The following is an 8612-nucleotide window of genomic DNA, read 5'->3' as shown; positions in this document are numbered from 1 at the left end:
TCTTTTCCCCAATCCTCATTTCTCCAGCCTGAAAGAGAAGTCCCTTTCACAGCCTCTTTGTGCATTCACTCCCTCACCAGAAGAGACCTGCCAACTGGCCTGGGTTCACTGAAGCTGAAAGCCAAAGCATAGCAGGAAAGGATAAGGATCTCACCTGCAACATCTTGAAACCCAGGGTCAAGAGCACCTATGACAAGTACGTGGAATTCCAGCTGAACTCCGCATTAGCTCCTAGGAGAGCCTGAGGAAGCAGAGGCGGTCCAGGTGCCCAAGAAGACAGGACAGCCACACTTTGGCACAACAGGGCAAATGTGCAGGCGAAAGGTACAAGCTAAGTCACCCAGAAGAGGCCAGGATGCCCCAAGGAAGTCCTTGACCAAGGGACCAAGGAAGCATGTGAGCTCCCTGGTGGTCTAGTGGCTAGGATTTGGCACTTTCACCAAGGAAGCATGTGAGTAGGCTGAGGGGACTTTAGTAGGCAGAGTTTGGGGGTAAGGCTGGGAGCATTTGGGAATACAGAAGGCTGATAATGTGCTTCTCTTTTTATTCCCATCGTTTCTGCTACCTAGACAGAATAACCTTCCTCTCTGCCTTCAAGATTCAGATCAAACCGTCCCTTCCTTAATCCTCTTCCAGACAAGATTAGTGGCCCCTCCTTTGCCTCCCAAGGATCTCTTGCCCACCCATAACAACGCTGCTGTAATTTGATGTAATTTTTGTGAGATTGTCACCCACAAAGTTCAGACCCAAAGCAGTGACGTAATCAAAGAAAGAATCCACCACCAAAAGCAAATTTAAAAATATTTCTTGGACGAGGTAAAAGTGATATTAGCAGTGCCTCAATGAATTCCTCCTGAGACAGGCTGGGACCTGGGCCCTTTACTGCAGTGCTTGCACCTGGACACACATCTCCTCGAGCAACAGAATACAAAGAAACTAATGGAATTAAAAATAACTGCATGGGGCCTCCCTGGTGGCGCAGTGGTTGAGAGTCCGCCTGCCGATGCAGGGGATACGGGTTCATGCCCCGGTCTGGGAGGATCCCATATGCCGCGGAGCGGCTGGGCCCGTGAGCCATGGCCGCTGGGCCTGCGCATCCGGAGCCTGTGCTCCGCAACGGGAGAGGCCACAACAGTGAGAGGCCCGCATACCGCAAAAAAAAAGAAAAAAAAAAAAAAAAAAAAAAATAACTGCATGCATGCCGCAATCTGGGCAATTATGAGCAATAAGATAAAAGGCCACAAACCGACTGCCACTTAGGTGCTGGGAGCAAAAGCAGGGTTCTGTGCAGGGCACCACCACCAAGAGGGTGGGCAGAACACCTAAGCCACTCCTCTGGCCCCATCTGCAGATCTGCCTCCATCCTCACCCCACTGAAGGAACCAGCCTGCCCTCCACGGAGAGCGAGCAAGGGCACCTGTTACTTGTTCTTGCTCCCTCGTGCTGCAGCGCAAGTCCCAGTAAAGCCTTGCCTGAATTCCTCATCTGGCCTCTTACCAACTTCTGTTGGTTAAAGAGTCCAAGGACCCAAGTCAGTAACACTCCTACACACCCACAGCTGTCGTCTACTTTTGTTATTGTTCTCTACTTCTTAAAAAAATAAATAAATAACTCCCCAGTTCTAGCCTCTAAGCTTTGGAGAGGAAATGAAACCAAGAGGGGAGCCAGGCTGCTAGGCTTCCTTGATGGGCTCAGCTGGGCTTCCTAGATGATCTAAGAGGACAAGCAGGGAGAATGTGGAGAGGGAGTTACTAAGGAAAGAGCATAAGAACATACATGATATACAAAAATTACCATTTTAATAGTTTTTAGTGCCCCACCTAGTTTTATGTCTGGTTGGAGCATAGGCGCTGAATAGGACTCTTAAGACAAAGGAAAAGGCCAGCCAGTGACTGCTGCTAGACAAGGAGGAAAGGACAGCAGCAGGGGAGCCAGGAGTCAGGTTCCCAGGCCAGAGCATCCTCTCCAAGCCCAAGCACAGCCCAAGCCAGGTTATGTGTCCCAACAAGCAGCTCAGAAAAGGAACGTGAAACAGAGTAGTTCAGCTTTCAGGCTTTAGGTGCCACCTGCTGGCAAGAAGGCTCAGCGCCAGGAGTCACTGGCAAGGGAGGGGCAGCTGCTGGAGTCCAGGCTAGCCCCAGTCCTGCTCCAGAGAATAGGCCTCCCAGGGACCTGGGTGGCATGGGGCGGAGGGGGATGAACAACCAGAGATGAACCATAACCACGAAGAGAGACACGATGGATATGACGATACCTGAGGGGAGGAAAGCAGCCGTGTATTGTTCTCTGTGGCTCCAAAATGGGAATTTTTACCAGCAAGTGAGCAGGTAAGAGTCACCATTCATTCTACAACTCTTTACTGATCACCTACTGTGGGCCAGGCACTGAGCAAGGTCTTCAAGGAGTTTGCAGGAGGAATCTAAAAGAAAAACAGAAAAGAAGCAAAAAGGTTAAGTACAGGCTGTGTGAGAGCACTTAGAAAAGCAGAAGGCTATTATCTGATCCAGATTTGGAAGTTCAAGGCAGGCTTGCAGAGAATTTTTTTTTGTATTAAAAAAATACTGAGGGCTTCCCTGGTGGCGCAGTGGTTGAGAGTCTGCCTGCCGATGCAGGGGACACGGGTTCGTGCCCCGGTCCGGGAGGATCCCACATGCCGCGGAGCGGCTGGGCCCGTGAGCCATGGCCGCTGAGCCTGTGCGTCCGGAGCCTGTGCTCCGCAACGGGAGAGCCACAACAGTGAGAGGCCCGCGTACCGCAAAGAAAAAAAAAAAAAAGAATCTGCCTGCCAGTGCAAGGGACACGGGTTCGAGCCCTGGCCCGGGAAGATCCCACATGCCGCAGAGCAACTAGGTCCGTGTGCCACAACTTCTGAGCCTGTGCTCAAGAGCCCGCGAACCACAACTGCTGAGCCCATGTGCCACAACTACTGAGGCCTGCATGCCTGGAGCCCGTGCTCTGCAACAAGAGAAGCCACGACAATGAGAAGCCCGCGTGCCGCAACGAAGGGTAGCCCCCTCTTGCCACAACTAGAGAGGGCCCGTGCGCAGCAACGAGGACCCAACAGCCAAAAATAAAAACAAACTAATTAATTAATTAATTTTAAAAAAATTACTGAGACCTGAGGGTTGAGTAGGAGTTAACAAAGGGGGAAGGAGGAGTGTCCGGGCAGCAGGTACGGAATGTACAAAGGTCCAAAGGCCAAAAAGCATGTTTCTGGGAATGGAAGTTCTAGGGTGTATCCAGTAAGTACAGATTGGGGAATGATTTTATTACCCAAGGATGAATTAAGATGGTGGTCAGTCACAAAAAAGATGACAAAAAACACCGTTGGGCATTTTTTTTTTTTTTTTGCGGTACGCGGGCCTCTCACTGCTGTGGCCTCTCCCGTTGCGGAGCACAGGCTCCGGATGCGCAGGCTCAGCGGCCATGGCTCACGGGCCCAGCCGCTCTGCGGCACGTGGGATCCTCCCGGACCGGGGCACGAACCCGTGTCCCCTGCATCGGCAGGCGGACTCTCAACCACTGCGCCACCAGGGAAGCCCCCAACACCGTTGGGCATTTTGAAACACACTTATAGATAACTAATAGGTTATAGAAAAAACCATGATGGAAATTTTTAAATGCTTGGAACTGAATATGATAATGAAAATACTAGATATGAAAACTTGTGGGACACAGCTAAAGGGAAACTTAGAAACATCTTAACAACTTCCATACTTATTTACAGAAGATGGGCTGACAGTTAATAAGCTAAGCATCTGCCTCAAAAAGTTGGAAAAAGGGACTTCCCTGGTGGCGCAGTGGTTAAGAATCCGCCTGCCAATGCAGGGGACACGGGTTCGAGCCCTGGTCCGGGAGGATCCCACATGCTACGGAGCAACTAAACCCATGCGCCACAACTACTGAGCCTGTGCTCTAGAGCCCATAAGCCACAACTACAGAGCCCAAGTCCCACAAGTACTGAAACCCGCACGCCTAGAGCCCGTGCTGCACAACAAAGAGAAGCCACCGCAATGAGAAGGCCGCTCACCGCAACTAGAGAAAGCCTGCATGCAGCAACGAAGACCCAACGCAGGCAAAAAATAAAAATAAATAATTTTTTAAATTTATAAACAAAATATTCAATAGCTATAGTAAATTGGACCAATAGTTAAAAATCTGCTTACAACAAAAAGTACCAAACCCAGATGGCTTTATATAAGGGAGAAAAAAAGAAAATAGGATCAGGTTCTATAGGACCCTGTAAGCTCCAATAAGGAGTTTGGACTTCTATCTTAATGCCACTTGGGAGCCACTGAAGGGTTTTAAGCAGGAAAATGACATAATGAGCTTTGCATTTTGGAATGATGACTTTGCCTGCAAGGCTACAGATGGATTGGAGTGGGATCCAGGTTGGAGACTGCTATAATAATCCAGTTAACAGATGCTGGAAGCCTGGATTAGGGGAATGGCTGCAGAGTTGGAGAGTTGCTAACAGATTTGGAGATTTGGAAGATGTTCAGATCACGCCTGAGGGGTAAGCGTGGGGCATATAAATTGGAGGATGGTAAGGGAGAGGAAATAATTCAGCATGAAACCTAAATTTGTTTGGGTAACTGGGTGTGTGATAGTGCTCTTCGGGGGTAGGGAGGCTGAGAGAACCAGGTTTGGGTGGAGAATGATGAGGCAATTTTTTGATATGGTGCCTGAGAGATAGCCCAGTAGAAATACCTAGTAGGTAGGTAGATATGAGTCTGGACCCAGGAAAGAGGTCTAGGGGATCTCCTAAAAACCTGGGTTCTCCCAATTTCAAGGCCAACTAACCATGAACCCATGAGGTCTGAATCAGTGTCCTAATACCAGCTCCATCTCTTCCCCAAGAGAAGCCGGGAATAGAGATCATCAAAGTGAAAGGAATTTGAATCAAAGAACCCATAATTGGGACGTCCCTGAAACAGACATGTTTGGGAGAAAGGACTTCAAGTGCCCCGTGCCCTTATCCTCCAGCCTCTGGCCCTCCCCAGATGTGAGGTCTCCTCCTTCTTTAGGGAGAAATACGGAGCAAGGGACTGAAGTGGAGATCCAGAGATGCTATGGAGACACCTTCATGTGTTCATTCAACAAATAATTTATTGAAGCTAAAATTGAAAATTCAATTACCTATCAGTCATTCACACTCTTGGGTGAATTTTCATCATCTTCAATGTGAGGTTTAGGTTTCTCTCTCTCTTTTTTTTAAAATAGGTGAACATTCACATGTTTCCAAAATCAAACTTACATTAAAAAAGTATACATTGGAAAGCCTCATTCCCACAGCTGTATTCCATTGTGTTCCATAGTTTAATCAGTAAGGGTAGTGTTTTTGGAGAGAGATTTTGGAGCCTGGAGCTCTCTGAAAGGGAGGCCTTGGTGGGTGGGCATTTGGAGGCAGCAGGGGACACTGGGGAGTCAGCGAGCAAAAGAGCAAAGGACAGGAAGTGGGGGACATTCCACTGACTTGGTAATTCTTCCTGGAGCCTTAGGAAGGAATTTATCTCCCTGGCTAGCTCAGGAAAACTCTGGATAAAGTGTATGGGAAGAGAAAAACCTGTCTCTGGGATTCATTTATTCTGTTCATTTAACAAATATGTACTGAGCCCCTATTCGCTGTCAGGCCTTGTGCTCAGACTGTGGGGAGCCTAAGGGCAAGATCTCCATCCTAGTTTAGCTGGAGACAGGATGTAAACAGACTCACAAGCAAAGGGCGCCAACTGTGCAGAGCGGTGAAGGTGGGTGTCCATGGAGGAGCCAAGCTAAGTGCTATGGGAATTCATGCAGGGAGAGCTCTTGGAGGAGTTGGCCCTTTCTCAGCCTCAGACCCAGGCTCAGATGTCATCTCCCCCAGGAAACCTTTCCAGTTCTACACACACAAGTAACAGCTCCCTCTTCTGAGCCTCTTCAAGCTTACACTCAATCCCACTGTTGTACTTACCACACTGTCCTCTAATTCTTTTAATATCTCCCTTACTAGACTGAAAGCTCCCTGATGGTGGGTCCTGTCCTTTATTCTCGGTGCATCTCTGAATCCCTAAAACTCTGCACAGTGCCTGGCTTTCAGTGTAGACATCTATTAAATTTATTCCATCTCTCCACAGAGGAGATAGAGTTTAAGCTGAGCCCTGAAGAACTAGTTAGATTTGGACAGGTGTAAAAGATAATTAAGGAGGACAGGCAGCTGGATTGGGGTGGGGGGAGGGGGTGAAATGTATCTTAAGAGTGATGGGGAGGGGACCATAGGAGATTAAAGCATGTTAAGGTCAGACTGAATTCTTGGTGTCCCCGGAGGAGAGGAATCTGGAGGCTGGTGGTCACCTAATACAGGACAATGGTTTTTTCAGCTCTAGGAGCAAAATGAGGAGAAGCTGAGATTCATTGGGAGAATCATTTTCCCAGTGACTTCACCTGGATTTCTGTGAAGGCAATTAAGGATGTTATCTCTCTTTTTAGGCCTCATCCTCCCACCCATGCCATGATTCCAGCTAGTCAGGATAGAAGTTTCTAATTTTTTCCTTAGATCAGCATCATAACATCTTGATTTCAAGAACTATCGAGGAGAAACTGTAATTTCAGGTCACCCCTGGCATACCAGTTCATTTTCAAACAACATCTATAGACCAAGGGCCATAATGTTTAACATGAACTGAGCAGGAATGTGACTCTCTTCCTGGCCTTTGGACTGAGAAGGAACCACAGAAAGTCAAATTGCCTCCCGACAAAAAAACAAGACACCCGGTTTGAGATCTTTAAGAAAGGTAGGGAGTGATAACATGGAAGCTGGTTAGACCAACATTCAGGCTGAATTTATAATCCCTTCTGAAACAACACAGCCTTTCTGAATTGAAACAGTTCCGTGAAACGAGGCAGGAAGAGGTCCTACCACGCACGCACACCCTCCGCCGCCTCTCCAGACCCTGCTGACCAAGCCAAATTATTATTATTTTGTTTGTTTTTTCAGTACGCGGGCCTCTCACTGTTGTGGCCTCTCCCGTTGCGGAGCACAGGCTCCGGACGCGCAGGCTCAGCGGCCATGGCTCACGGGCCCAGCCACTCCGCGGCATGTGGGATCTTCCCGGACCAGGGCACGAACCCGCGTCCCCTGCATCGGCAGGCGGACTCTCAACCACTGCGCCACCAGGGAAGCCCCAAGCCAAATTATTGACTATGGACTCAAAATTGATATGCCTTGTGGGAAAGGAGAGGAGGGCTTACCAGCCAGTAGCTGAACAATCACAGTCCAGTTCCTTAACACAACAAATTACAGGCCTTTTACACAGGAGCACCCTTCTCACAAAGTGATGTGCCTGTTGCCAGCCTGACAAGGGAGGTGCCTCGTGACACTCAGGAGGTGGAAGAGATACTTAGCAAGAGAGCAGACTACCTAGCAGTCCCGGTCAACAAACCTCAAGAGAGGCTATTTGAAAGGTGCCCCAGTGTTTATCCTTTAACACATATGAAGGACCGATCAATTTGTGGAGACCTTAACTTTCTCTAAGTGTAGGGCTGTCTTATTAAGGAGACGCTGATTTCTTCACACCAGGATACTCTTTACAGCCCAGCTTGGAGTTTTCATTGGGAAGAGAACAGTGGGAATGGAAAGAAAGGTTGGATGTGAAGAAATTTCCAAGGGTGAACCTGTAGCCAAGGAGGCCATGACCTTGCTTCTTATTACACTGAGGAAATAAGAGCTATCTGAAAAGAACTTCCTTGTGTTCCCACTTCCAGATCTGCCAGCTGGCCCACAGTATACCTAGCCACACTCCTGAAAATCAATGAGTTGTCCATGCCACTCTCTAAAGCCATGCCATCACCATGCCCGGTATGCCACCTCCTCTGTCTATTCCTATAATTGTCTCCTCTCTTTCCTTTTACCAAAATTTCTTACCCAATTAAATAATTCCTATCACAGAATGCTATAATATATCCCATCTTAAAAAACAAAAACAAAACTTCCCCACAGTCTTCCTCATATTCCCCACATTCTTCCTCACATTCCCCACATTCTTCATCCATTTCTTCCTTACCCTCACTCTCTGAAATTCCTTCCTGTCAGGCTTTCACTGCTTATCATCCGCTGAGAGCAGTCCTGTCAAGGTCACCACCGACCTCCACCTTGTAAAATCCATTGGTCATTTCTCAAGTCCTCACAAGTGCTTGTCCTCCCACAGGGTTTACCAGAGTTTGGCCCCTCCCTCCCACTTGAAACATTTGTTAAGTGAAAGTAATTTTCTTACCTTGCCGAGCTGCTTCTTCATTCCGCCTTCCTAGATGCTCCTGTTCCAGACCTCTAAATATGAAACTGGCAAAGGGCTCAGTAACCAGACCTCTCCTCTTCCCTACCTACACTCGCTTCCTTGGGGCATTTAGTCCCACAGCTTTAAATACTATTTATATTTCTTTGTCCACCTAGCGTCGAAGCTTTAAATGTCATTTATATATAGTGATAATTTCCAAAATTATATTTCCAGGCCCATCCTCTTCCTTACACCCTACTTACATACAAATTCCTACTCTACGTCTCCACTTGACTCCAAAAGGCATCACGAACTTAACACACCCTAAATCAGACATTTAATATTCCTCCTACCAAACTGCTC

The sequence above is a fragment of the Mesoplodon mirus genome, assembly GCF_964341445.2.
Source record: "Mesoplodon mirus genome assembly, chromosome: 2".
Classification (NCBI taxonomy): domain Eukaryota; kingdom Metazoa; phylum Chordata; class Mammalia; order Artiodactyla; family Ziphiidae; genus Mesoplodon; species Mesoplodon mirus.
This window is presented reverse-complemented; position numbering follows the sequence as displayed.